This window comes from Canis lupus, chromosome 6 (genome assembly GCF_011100685.1).
Source record: "Canis lupus familiaris isolate Mischka breed German Shepherd chromosome 6, alternate assembly UU_Cfam_GSD_1.0, whole genome shotgun sequence".
NCBI classification, from domain to species: domain Eukaryota; kingdom Metazoa; phylum Chordata; class Mammalia; order Carnivora; family Canidae; genus Canis; species Canis lupus.
The window spans coordinates 44,139,117-44,151,886 of record NC_049227.1 but is presented as its reverse complement, the minus strand read 5'-3'; the positions used below and the strand labels follow the sequence as shown (position 1 = coordinate 44,151,886).

At 39.6% G+C, this 12,770-nt stretch overlaps 1 protein-coding gene across 4 annotated transcripts in view; it reads right to left on the bottom strand.

The window, feature by feature from the left end:
• The window catches only part of VAV3 (vav guanine nucleotide exchange factor 3), a 352,116-nt gene that overhangs the window by 259,407 nt on the left and 79,939 nt on the right, over window positions 1-12,770 (bottom strand). The window lies entirely within an intron of this gene.

Below are 12,770 nucleotides of genomic sequence, written 5' to 3'. Positions count from 1 at the left end.
TATTGAAAGCAAATTAGACTCCATGAACTCCACATGTATCTTGAATAAACTACACCTTACTTTCAAGGTAATATGACAGGGTTAAGGAGATTAAGGATCCTTGAACATACAGTTGAGATGGGATATGGCCCAAAAGCTAATCTGTGAATAAGAATGTGTGTACTCATCAGCATATATTTGCCACAGCTTTGGAACAGACAAAAATTCCTAGAAAGTTTCCTATTATAAAATTTTAAATGTCAGTTTTTTTAAAGAAAATTAAACCCCAAAAAGTTTTTAAGTGTTCTACTAGAGAACAAATTTCCACTAGATAAGCAGCAGCAAGTGGAAAAAACAAAAACAAAAGCAAAAGCAAAAATACAGAGAAAATGAAGAATGTCAAATATAGTAAAAGTGTTTGCAAAATAATAAACAGAAAGAGAGTGTAAATACCGTTAGAATTCTTTTATTAAAACAAACACTGGGGGCAGCCCGGGTGGTTCAGCGGTTTAGCACCGCCTTCAGCCCAGGGTGTGATCCTGGAGATCCTGGATCGGGTCCCACGTCTGGCTCCCTGCATGGAGCCTGCTTCTCCCTCTGCCTGTGTCTCTGCCTCTTTCTCTCTCTCTCTCTCTTTCTCTCTGTGTGTCTCTCATGAATAAATAAAATCTTTTTGGGGATCCCTGGGTGGCTCAGCGGTTTGGCGCCTGCCTTTGGCCCAGGGTGTGATCCTGGAGTCCCCGGATCGAGTCCCACATCGGGCTCCCGGCCTGGAGCCTGCTTCTCCCTCTCCCCCTGCCTGTGTCTCTGCCTCTCTCTCTCTGTCTCTATCATGAATAACTAAATAAATCTTTAAAAAATTATGTTTTTAAAAATAAATAAAATAAAACAAACACCGTACATGGTACGCGCTGCCACTCCGTCTTCCCCTTGCAGTGAACTCTACTTCCCTTCCAGTCACTCAGGAGCAGCTCAGGAGGCCACGTTCTCTCCTCCCTCTGCTCAGCCTTTCACCGGCCACAGCAATTCCTAAATGCTGAAAAGCCCTCACACTCTAGGCCCCTCTTGCTGTTGCTCTGGGAAGGTCTGCACAGTTCTCAACCACACTGCTTTTTAGTTTTACCCGCCCTTCCAACTGCTGGCATCGCAGCAGTCCTGTACAGTGTCTCCCTGTGACAGCGCTTAGGCCAGGTGTACAAGGGGTCATCTCAGGTCTGCCTGTTAAGAAACATTCTCTGGCCCTACCTCAGAATCACTGCAGGCCGCCTGGTGGCTCAGCAGCTGAGCTTCTGGCTTCGGCTCGGCGTGACGCCGGGTCCCGGGATCAAGTCCCACATCGGGCTCCCTGCGGGGACCCTGCTTCTCCCTCCTCCCGTGTCTCTGCCTCTCTCTGGGTGCCTCTCATGAATAAATAAAATCTTAAAAAAAAAAAAAAAAAAAAAAGATTCAGTGCAGACCCTGCAACACCCCAGGGCCCACACACCCTGGCCCCAGTCTCTGCTGGTCCTCAAGGTCCTGGCTGCTCATCCTAGTTGCATCTTACAGACAAGCTATGAGGACTCTCTGCACGACCCCAAACACTCCACATGGACCCCCTCTTCTGCATCTTCATAATGACTTTCCCCTCTACCTAGAAGGTGCTTGCCCGCCTCTGTTTGGAAGCAGTGTAGTAAGATCATTAAGAACATGACCTTGGGACTTAGGCAGACATTGTCTCAGATCCATGCTACATCGCCTACACGCTAGGATTTGTTTTGGTAACTCTGGGCTTCAGTTTCTTCAGCCATAAAATGAAAACAAATATTAACATTATAGGGTTGCTGTGAGCATAAAGTAAAATAGTAACAATGACATGGTCTTGGTAAGTTCCTAACAATAGCCAACAGCAGCACCCCAGCCTGTTTTTCTGTCTAGATCAAGTATAAACTCTGAGGCACCTTCCTTCACCACATTTAAAAATAGCTGATCCCTTTCTCTTGCACGGCATCTTTTCATTTGTCAATTACTGCACTTAGCATGCTATACTGTCATGATTTCATTACTTATATTTTCTGCACTATGGTGTATTCCTTAAAGAGAATAAATGCACCTTCAGTTTTGAAAGCCTTTTTAAAAAGAGCTTATATGGAGGCACCTGGATGGCTCAGCAGTTGAGCATCTGCCTTTGGCTCAGGACATGATCCCAGAGTCCGAGATCAAGTCTCGCATCAGGCTCCTTGCAGGGAGCCTGCTTCTCTCTCTCTCTGCCTTTGCTTCCTCTCTCTGTCTCGCTCTCATGAATAAATAAATAAAATCTTTTAAAAGAAAAAAGTTTATATGTAAACGGTATTAACCAAATATATAATGCAGCTCAGATAGGTCATCAGGTAATAGTAAATATAGTATGCAGCTATGTGGTACTTAAAATATATGCATGCAAGTTAAAACCATAAATTACATTTATGGGTATACTTATAAACAAAAGATGCAATAATTAAATTATTACAGAGATGTCTATATTTCGCATAGGTATCTTGGTATATCTGTAAACCTGTATCTGTGTGCTTATTTACATGTATGTTAAGAATACAAAATATTACAAAAATACTACTCAGAAGATTCCATGTTGATCTCTGGAGGTACCCCTGACACAGCAAGGAGAAGCTCAGTTTCAGGTCTCAAACCAGATTTCTATTTCTGGAATTACCAAAGTTCTCATAAGTATACCAAGTAAACATGCAAAATCAAAACAACACTCTTCAAAATGCTTTCATCTCTTCATGATGCCTTTATATGTGTATCTAGGTGTATAAATACAGTGAAGTCTTTATAAAATTCTCAAATTTTTAAAGGAATGTCAATATTACTGAAAATAGAATGGACCTGGGCTATAAAAGCCTAAGCCTAGGTATTTTTAGAGAAGATTACAGAACTAAGAATTATCAAAACATTACTTTGTAAGATACAATGACTGCTTTTTACATTTACCGGTAAGTGGCAATTTAGAATCAGATGAAATTTCAGAGTTGATGAAACGGACTCCAAGCTAAAGGACTCTCCCCAGGGGTTCTGCTGGAAGAAGTGGGACTAGAATCTAGTTAAACCTAGTTAAACCTTGCTTTCTAACTTAGCTAAAGCTTAATTTTTACTAGGTATGCAGTAGTACTAATATCTGCCTCCCACTGGTCTCCAGCATTTTAAACAGATTTTCTGCAGCACCTTGTCTAAAGTGGCCTCCTTCAGTAGCTCATCATTCTACTCTATTTCCTCAATGGTACTTATCAGTGGTTGTAATCATCTTGCTTATTTATGCCTTACTTGCTTTGTTTCCTGAACTCAAATAGCAACTTGAGGGCAGAAGATGGCCTGTCCACTTGGCAGCGCCTGGCAGAAGCAGCAAGTGAACACTTGCGGAATGAAGGAACGATGGGTGAAGGGCTCAGGAGACGTTACCACGGAGCCCGTGCCCCACGCTGTGCCAACTGCGCAGATCACCATAGAATCAGACACGCAAAAAAAAAAAAAAAAAAAAAAGAATCAGACACGCACTGCTCATCACAGCTCTGTGAGGCTCGGGTCACCACCAGGGCCACTGTATAGATCAAAACACAGAGGCCCTGAGCAGCTGGGTGACTTTCCCACATTGGTAGCTGGTGATGGGAGATCTCAAAGTCTCAGAAAGAGCTGAGGAAGAGAGTGGATTTACTGTGTCAAGGTCAAATTTATGCAGGACAGAGGAAGGGGACAAAATTCCAGGGAGAACTGAGGAAACAGGCACACACTGGCAAAGTCAGGCCCCAGGGTGGGGGGGGGGGGGGAGTATTCAATACATCTAAGAATCAACTACATCCAGAGTTCTGGATAAATCACACTTTCTCAGATTTCAAGCAGTATATTTATGTGTGTGATCTTAACATAAGTCACTGAAGACAAGGGGTATGGGATCTGGGGAGGAAAGAACACTCCAGGCAAAGGAAACAGTATTAATAAATATTAATCTGGAGAGTGATGACGGCTTTAGTACTTTAGTGGGACTAAAGCAAGGAGGGTGATGGAAGTAGAAAAACAAGGAATACAGTTAGAAAGGCAGACAAGGCATCTGGATCACAAGCAACTGACTTGTAAAAGGGTTTAGACTTTATTCTCTTATAAGCAACAGAGATCTACTGTCCAGTTTTAAACCTATGAATAACATGATCTGTTTTGCATTTTTTTTCTCAGTTTTGCATTTTTTAAGATTACTCTGAAAACTAGTTTAGAGTGACTCAAACCTGAAGGCGGGGAGCTACTTAGGAGACTACTGCAATAACCCCAGCGACAAGGGCCTTAAGTGAGGCATTTTTAACTGTTTAGTTCATGGCAGCATGAGCAAAGCAATAGCTTTGCCCAAAAAGAAATTGGTTGGAAAAGACTTTTAAAAACTAGTTCAATTTTATACATAGGGAATTTGAAGTTATCATGTGATATGGAAATAGTTACTTATACACAAGTTTTCTAAATCCTGGATTTAAGCAAAAGTTTAACTGTTTTCCTCATTTGCAAGAGTCTTCAGTGCCTTTACTTTGCCATATCCCATAAAGAGAGGACATAATATTCAGTTTAACAAACTTATTTGGACAAGAATATTTTTCTTAGACTATCTTAATATTTTTCAAGACAATGAGGGTCCTTGGGAAATGCTAGACTATAAGTTTTCAACTAAACTAAGGTTAGAGAACAGTGAAGAGTTTTTTAAACTGGCTCAAAAACAATCAAAAAGCAGACACCCCCCCCCCCCAAAAATGCACTTTAATAATCACTAAGGTGTAAAGAATGATCCTGCATGGCTCAGGTACTAGAGTTCTGTGAGGGGTACTAAATATGGTGAAATCTCCTTAGTATTAAGTACCCTTTGAAATATCCTAACAAAGAGTGAAAGAGATGTAGAGCTTGCTAGGAAACTCAGCTCTGTCCAAAAACAAAAAAGAATACTGTTAATAGTGTAGAAATTGTATTAATAGCCAACCAGACATACATACACATTAGGGAAGGCCAGAAACAGTTCCCTCCTTCTAAGTTTAAGGAGACACAAATGGAGGCCTTGGAACAAGCTTTCTTTGTTCAGGAAGGAATCCCTGGAGAACCCTCCCTTAGTTATGTAAATACAAGCACACCACCAACTGCTCAAGGGAGAGAAAGTAAAGAAAGCCTTTGTGGGCTGAGAGAGGTTCACTCCTCACAGAAGCCCTGGTAGGCTAGCCTGCTCTAAGTTGGAAGTTGGCTGATGTTGCAGGAGTCCAGGGCCTTCTGGAAGGAGAGACCCCAGAGATCCCAAATGCTGCTCTATGAATTTAAGTTGGTACCCCTGTAGTAGCTGTATAAGGAGGCTCTGACTCAAGCTTGCTGGCTGGCAAGGATACCGTGAGCTCCTGAACAGAATTCACTGCTAAGCCCAGGAAATGTGGCCTGACCAGGTTCAATGCAGAAACTAAAATCTGTGGGAGTAGAAGGAAGCTGGTTTGGGTAGTGTGGGGCTGAGCAACACTGGAACTACAAAAGCATGCCAGCATCAGAGAATAAGAGCTATTGAAGAAACCTTGAGGGGACCAGTCTTTAATAGAACCATGCTAGTAGACCATTACTGGAAGCTGAGCTCCTTGTGGTGTTTTGAAGCAAGACAGACTTAGGGCCCTGTGATTGCAAAAGCAAAAGCCCCAAAGACTCTTGAATAATTTGGGATGAGAAACACTCTGAGAAATGTCAAACTTCTCAGGAGCAGGAGTTCAAAAAATAATTGTAAAGAAAGAGAGTATGGGGATCCCTAGGTGGCGCAGCGGTTTGGCGCCTGCCTTCGGCCTAGGGCGCGATCCTGGAGACCCGGGATCGAATCCCACATCGGGCTCCCAGTGCATGGAGCCTGCTTCTCCCTCTGCCTGTGTCTCTGCCTCTCTCTCTCTCTCTCTCTCTCTCTGTGACTATCATAAATAAATAAAAATTAAAAAAATAAAAAAATAAAAAAAATAAAATAAAATAAAGAAAGAGAGTATGTTTATGAGCCAAGACAATTCATCCTAGTTGCATAGATATGAGAAAAATTTCTAGTTGCTGATCAATGCACATGCACTAGCCAATATGAACCTTTCAAACCATACCAACGTGATGTCTCTGAACATCAGATGTCTCTGAACCTTAGTGAAGCTCACAGGTTTTGGGGCAGGAAGTTTTGTCCCATGACCAGGAAAGCCAGATAAAGTTCCAAGGAGATGCACAGGTAGTAGAGAACCAATCACAGGTTCTCAAGTATTGTTTTGTCAGAATATGTGTCGTGCTTCAAAGGGCAAGCTCCCCAGTACCCACAAGAACTAGAAGTAGGAATGAGAATGTGGAAATTAACCAGCATCCAGGTGTGAATGCTAAGAGGCAAGCCTGAGCTGATAGCACAGGCTGGGCAAGAAGAGGTCCTTGTCTCTTTATACATGCACCCTGAGGTGTACAAGTTAGGCTGGGAAGGGTGAAAAAGTGAAAACACACAAACTATAGGACACATCCAAGCAAATACTCTCATAAGATGTATTATAGGGCATTACAGATGTGCCAGAAATTTGAGCTCACAATGTCACGGCAGCTTGATAGTAGCAGGTTTCTGCTAATAAATGGGGGGGGAGGGGGCATTAATGCCTCTTAATGGAGATGGTATAGACGGTTGTAAACTTCCATTAAGAGACAATTTTCAAGCCTTTTTCTACATTAAGTTAACTGTATATCCCTTGGTTTTCTCAGCAAGTTCAAATTCTTTTTAAAAGACAATTTATTTTAAGGTGAAGAACCAAACCATCTCCTATCCTGAATCTGATGTAGCTACTAATAAATTGGGGTGGGGGGGACACAACATTTATTGAGTGTTAAGGCATCAAGTACCTTCAGGAAATATTTCACTTGTGGATTCCTCAACTAATCTCTATGCACCAAAAAAAAAAAAAAAAAAAAGTTAAACATATTCTTACCACAAAAAACTAGGAAAATATAAGTTATAAATAACCATATGTGTCCATATATGCATACATATGTATTATAATTTTATTAATACTTTGAGCCAGAAAGTATCAAACCAAATAAGCTTTAAAAAAAAATATCACTAGAATTCTCTTTTTGACCTTACACATACCCACACATTCAGAACCCTGATCAATCTGTACCTACCCAAACTATTAGCTCCATACTGGATCTACTGGTCTATTCAATCATTTACTGAGCAGTATGCCAGGCATTTTACATAAATTAACCCTGTTTTCACAATAATTCAGTATGACAGAAATTATCATCCCATATATAAATGAGGAGCCTGAGGCTTAGAGGAGTGGAGTGAGAACACGGAGGTCACACAGAATCCTGCAGTGTTTTCTGACTTCTTGGGACCATTTTGTCCAAATCAAATGAACATTTCCAAGCCTTGTTCATCTCCAGGTGAATGTGTTGGAGGCCTCTTTCAGTCCTTTTTTATTTACCCTTTGGTTTTAAGGTCATCTTCAAATCTTTCTGAAAGGCTCAAATACAGAGATACAAATGGGGTCCTCAGGAGGAAGTGAGCTCCCAGTCTGCAGAGGCATGCATGCCCATTTGCTTGATCCTGTAAAGCACAAACTGGAGAGGGATGTCTGATGACTTAGAGTCTCTCATATCTGAAGGTCTATGATACTGCTTGGATCAATGGTAAAAAATAGAAAGCATTTACCACAAAGCTGGGACTATACTTCTACTTAATTATGTACATGCTGCAAAACAGAGATGTTCCAGGACTCAGTCTTCATACCTCCTTTTCTACAGATGATAAAAAAGAGGCTACCAAATGGTCTCCAAGTTGTGTGGAACAGAAGAATAGCTGTCTATACAACTGAAATTACCTGACTAACAAAAGCAAATGAATCACTTAGTTCTCTTAACCAAAAGTTAGAGAAATCTAAGGAAACCTAGTTGAAGAAAAAAGAATATATTGGCTCATGTCATGGAAAAGTCCAAAGATCTATGGATTTGGCTTTGGGCACCGCTTTATTCCAGTCACAGAGGATGCCACTAGGATCCTCCTCAGCTGTTTCCTCTATTCTGGGTCTGTTCTAAAACTCCACGTGGTACCCAGATGGCTGTGGCTCTTCCAGGCCTCATAGCAGGAGATCACAAGACAACTACCCCTGAAAATGTCTCAACACGTCATCTTGGTCCCAACTGAGTGACTTTCCCCATCCCTAAACCCTTCCCTGTGGCCAAGGAGCTGAAGTATTCTAAATGATTAAACCATATAAAATACATGACTGGAAAAGGGAGCTTTCTCAAAAAAGATCTAAGCCCACAAAGGATATCAGCTATTCGGAATAAAATAGATTAACCCTATGCCACATCAGAAAGAACCAAATTTATTTCCTCATCTCACCCTTGCAAAATCATTACTTCTTCCACTCAATTCAAAATTCAACCCCTAGGTTTATGGCTGAATTGGAAATCGATTAACACTAGTAATGATAGTTGTAATAATAGTAGTAATAAGAGTAAAAACTAGTATTTATCAAATACACATTTTAAATCTAGATACTCTGTTAAGCACTTTACATACATTATTTCTCTATCATCAATTTATATATGAGGAACTGAAGCTCAACAAGATTAAGAAACTTGCCCAAGATCACTACTTGTAAGGAGTAGAACCAGAATTCAAACCAAGATCCAACTCAGAAACCGTATTCTTAACCCAAACACCAAATTCTTCTCTCTCGATAATGTTTTTACTATATCCCTGACCCACCTCTAAGCCAATGCTCTACCTTTTGACAGTGCCTGTCCTGAACCTTAGCTCATTGCTACTCTATTACTACTAAAATCAGCTTGAACTACCCTTAGTTAGGGGAGATTCTCTTTGATTCAAGATAACATATCACCTTACACTTGAAAGGTGCTTAACAATGCTTCAAACAACAGATGTGGGGTCTGTTGGTAGCGAGAAGCAGGCCCTTACACCACCCAGAGCAACAAAAGGAAGGAGCTGACTTCATCACTCATCTGGACAACAGCAGCAACGGGATTTCTATTACTCACTAGAAATGGCCTCATTAAAGAAAAATCCCATGTGCTTCCGCATTGTAAATGTGCCAACAGACAGCTCAGTAAGAAACATTTCTAAACAGCAAAATCGTTAGTCAGAACATGACAATCTGAACAGAGGAATACAAAAGCACCAATATGCAACATGGAAGTGAGGAAATTTACAGATCCTGTTGCAAAGTAAAAAGTATTATAATTAATAATTGCTATTTTTCTAGGGGAAGAAGTTGTTTATTACACTTCTTAAGCAAAGAAGTCAATTAAGACAACTTTGCTTTTTTTGTCATTATATAATCAGAAAAAGATTGATTTGGGGGCAGGAAGGGGCAGAGGGGGAGGGGGAGAGAGAGAGAATCTTAAGCATGCTCCACACCCAGCACAGAGCCCAACATGACTCTGAGATCATGCCTTGAGCAGCAATCAAGTGTCAGAAACCTAACCAACTGAGCCACCCCAAGATGGATCTTTTTTAAAACAAAGTAAACTTACTAAAAACCCATTCTCATCCCTATAGGATTTGAAAAACAAAATCAAATTACAGAAAATGTTCAGAACTATTCTACCTTTTTTTTTTTTGACACACCAGTCTGAATTGAAGTGACTATTCTCTTAACACTAGGTAAAAAGCTCAATACTAGGAATTAAAAGTAATGCTGAAAGGCAAAATTATCATAAGCCCCTCTAGAGTGCCCACAACAATCTATGTGCTCTTCACGATCTCAAAAATTAAAACTTTCATTCATTTGTGTTAACACATGTGGTATGCTAAATCCTCTCTTTCTAAAGAATACTTAGATGTCGAGTCACAAATCATTTATACTTTTTAATTTCATAAATTCCTTTGGTTTTCCCCAATTTCCAAAAGAAAACCTATCCATATCAAAGCCTATGATTCAGGGTAGATTTCCAGAACCCAGAACCAAAGGAGAACATAGACAAAGATCAGGGAGCAGCCAACACCACAATGGGGAAGTGGGGGGGAAGGGTAGCTCAAAACTGACTATGAACACAGATGAGAATCCGTGAAACATTTGTTCAGGTAGACTTTTTAATTTCAACCATTATTATACTTTCCTCTCTTTCTTAAAAAAAAAAAAAAAACAATTAGATGTCAAGTCACAGATTACTTATGCTTTATTAATTTCACATATTCCTTTGGTTTTCTCCATGAGTTCATCCTTCTCCCTGAGCACTCACACAGTAGCAAGACCCAAATGTAGACAGCAGACAAGAAAAACAAAAGGCTGGGAAGTCAGAGGTCAGATCCAGATCCTGCTCTGTCTCCAAACAAGGATGCCCTAAGATCACTGCTAAACCTCCCCATCTCTTAATTTCCTCATCTGAGAAAGGGGAAGACTTGCTTGTTTCCTTCACAAAACTATCATGAAAATCAAACAAGGTCAGTGATATGAAGCACTCTCAAAACTTCAAAATGCTATAAAAACATTAGACATGGTTATTAAATTAATATATTCCTAGGCAAAAAGGTGCTAAATATATATGAATCCTAGATTCATTGTTTGCATGAATTAAGGCAAATGAAGGAGCATATAGTTATAGATCTTGTTTTTATGCTAATTGAAAATTTAATTAAATCCCAAGGAATGAAGAGAAATAAAATAACCTGTGTAAATCTCGTTAAAATTTATAGTCACAATACCAGGAAAGATTTGGTCTCTACATCAACACACTATTCACATTTTTTTAATGTAAAAATTCAAAACCGCATGAGTTATCCAAGTTCTGTCACTTACAATCCAGGATCTGTAAATAGGGATGATAATGATACCTACATGGTGGGCCTGACATGAAGACTGAGTCAGTATGTGCAAAGCACTGGAACCCGCTATGTGAACGTTTGCACCATGGTAGCAGTGAAAATCAGCCAGATCCTGATTCAAACAATTGCTCCAATCTCTACCACATGTGTGGTTTGAATAGTATTAACATCTCAGAGGGCCATTGTGAGGATTAATGATATAGATACATGCATACATAGACACATAGATACATAGACAGATATATATAGACATAGAGATACAGATAGAGTGAGACATTAAAAACATACCAATTATCAAAAAGGTTTCAGTGAGTGTTGGGATTGATGGTTTGTTTAGAGTAATGTTTAATCATAGTAATACTGGTAAGTTACACAACAGCATCCTAAATTCTTTAACTTTCAGTGGTTTAGTCAGGTCAGATAGAGTTTTGGGAAAGATACTGCACCAATCGGGGCAGTAACAAAAAAATGTATGTGATTTTAAAGCGCTGAGTATAGGATCAAGTTCTCAATGACATCCCCAAGTTTAACTCTGTTTCAGACTTATCACCGCCAAAGTATTTTAAGTGGACAAAAACACATTTACCCTTGAGAAGCATACAGTTTACTTCTTCACATTCAACTCTATTATCTAAACTCCTACAAAGCTTCCGTTGTATAAGTGTGCAGTGGTTTTACACCAGAACAAGGCCATGTGTTTCCAAAAGAATTAGAGAACTTCCCAGTCTTTATCAACACCATTTCTTGTAAATCTGAATGAAAAATTAAGAGCTTATTGAAGAGCTCTTAAAAAGTCTAGAATTTTTTTCATTTTTCATTTCCTTAATTCATTTTCATTTTTCATTTCCCCAAAAGAGAGTGGGGAAAAAAAGACTTTTTAAAAATAGGCAAAGGAGTCAAAGAATAAAGGAAACATCCTTTTAAGCTGTTAAGATTTTTTTTTTTAGGGCTAATAATTTAGAGGACTATCCACCTTACCTGGAATTCTAGTTGATTCCTCTTCATCTTCACAGCCTCGCTTCATGGCCATAGAGATATGTGCTACCAACTTGCCCACCAGGAGGCTTGGTTTTCAGTTGTTTTTATTTGTTAACCATGTTCTCCCCTATCACCTTCATGGACCTCAAAACAGTTAAACCACAGCCTGCTGGAAGTAAAGGGAATCTTAGAAACCATGGTCTTATACCTACTTCCTTTTGTACAGGCTTCCAAACTGACAGTCTGATGAATGAGAAGACTGGTGACTTCCAGCAGATGACAAAGTGACTGTGGGTCAAGAAGCCAAGGCTTCTCTCTTCCTGGGCAGGGTGGTTTTACCCATACTTGCATCAAATTTCAGCATCAAATTTCTTATATGTCTGTTTCAAGTTTGTGCAATTTATCCCCATTTTCAAGCAAACCAATCCATTCACTTGATTTTCACTTTACAACCAAAATAGTACATCTTAGAAATCAAATGAAATACCACTCTCAAACAGCCTTTTGATGATATACTAGCACCTGAATTACAAGAGTAAGGGCAAACTTCTCAGTATCATTTAGTTTTTTTCCCTAATTCTTATGTGCTTATTTTCATAATGCAATTATGTCAGCAGGGGCCAAAATCAGGTCACCTTAATTACCTCTTTTACAACTTCTTACATGCAAAAAGCTTGTTTATACCCAATCACTTCAAAATAAATGACCACAACTCTCAAAAGAGTAATTTCTTTCACCTATTTCACACAAGTGTTTGGTGTACATACAAGTAATAACAGCAAATATTAGAACAATTTACATGTGGCAAGTATCACTGAAGTCCAACAACCTAACATGTATCTACTGAAATCCAATCAATAGGAATTTCTCAACAACCTCAAACATCTCGGATTCATGTCTTCCCCATCACCTACCCAAGTGTCAAAGTAGAGAGAAGGGCAGTAGAATATTCTCAACTTCCAAAAATTAGGTACCTTACAGATAT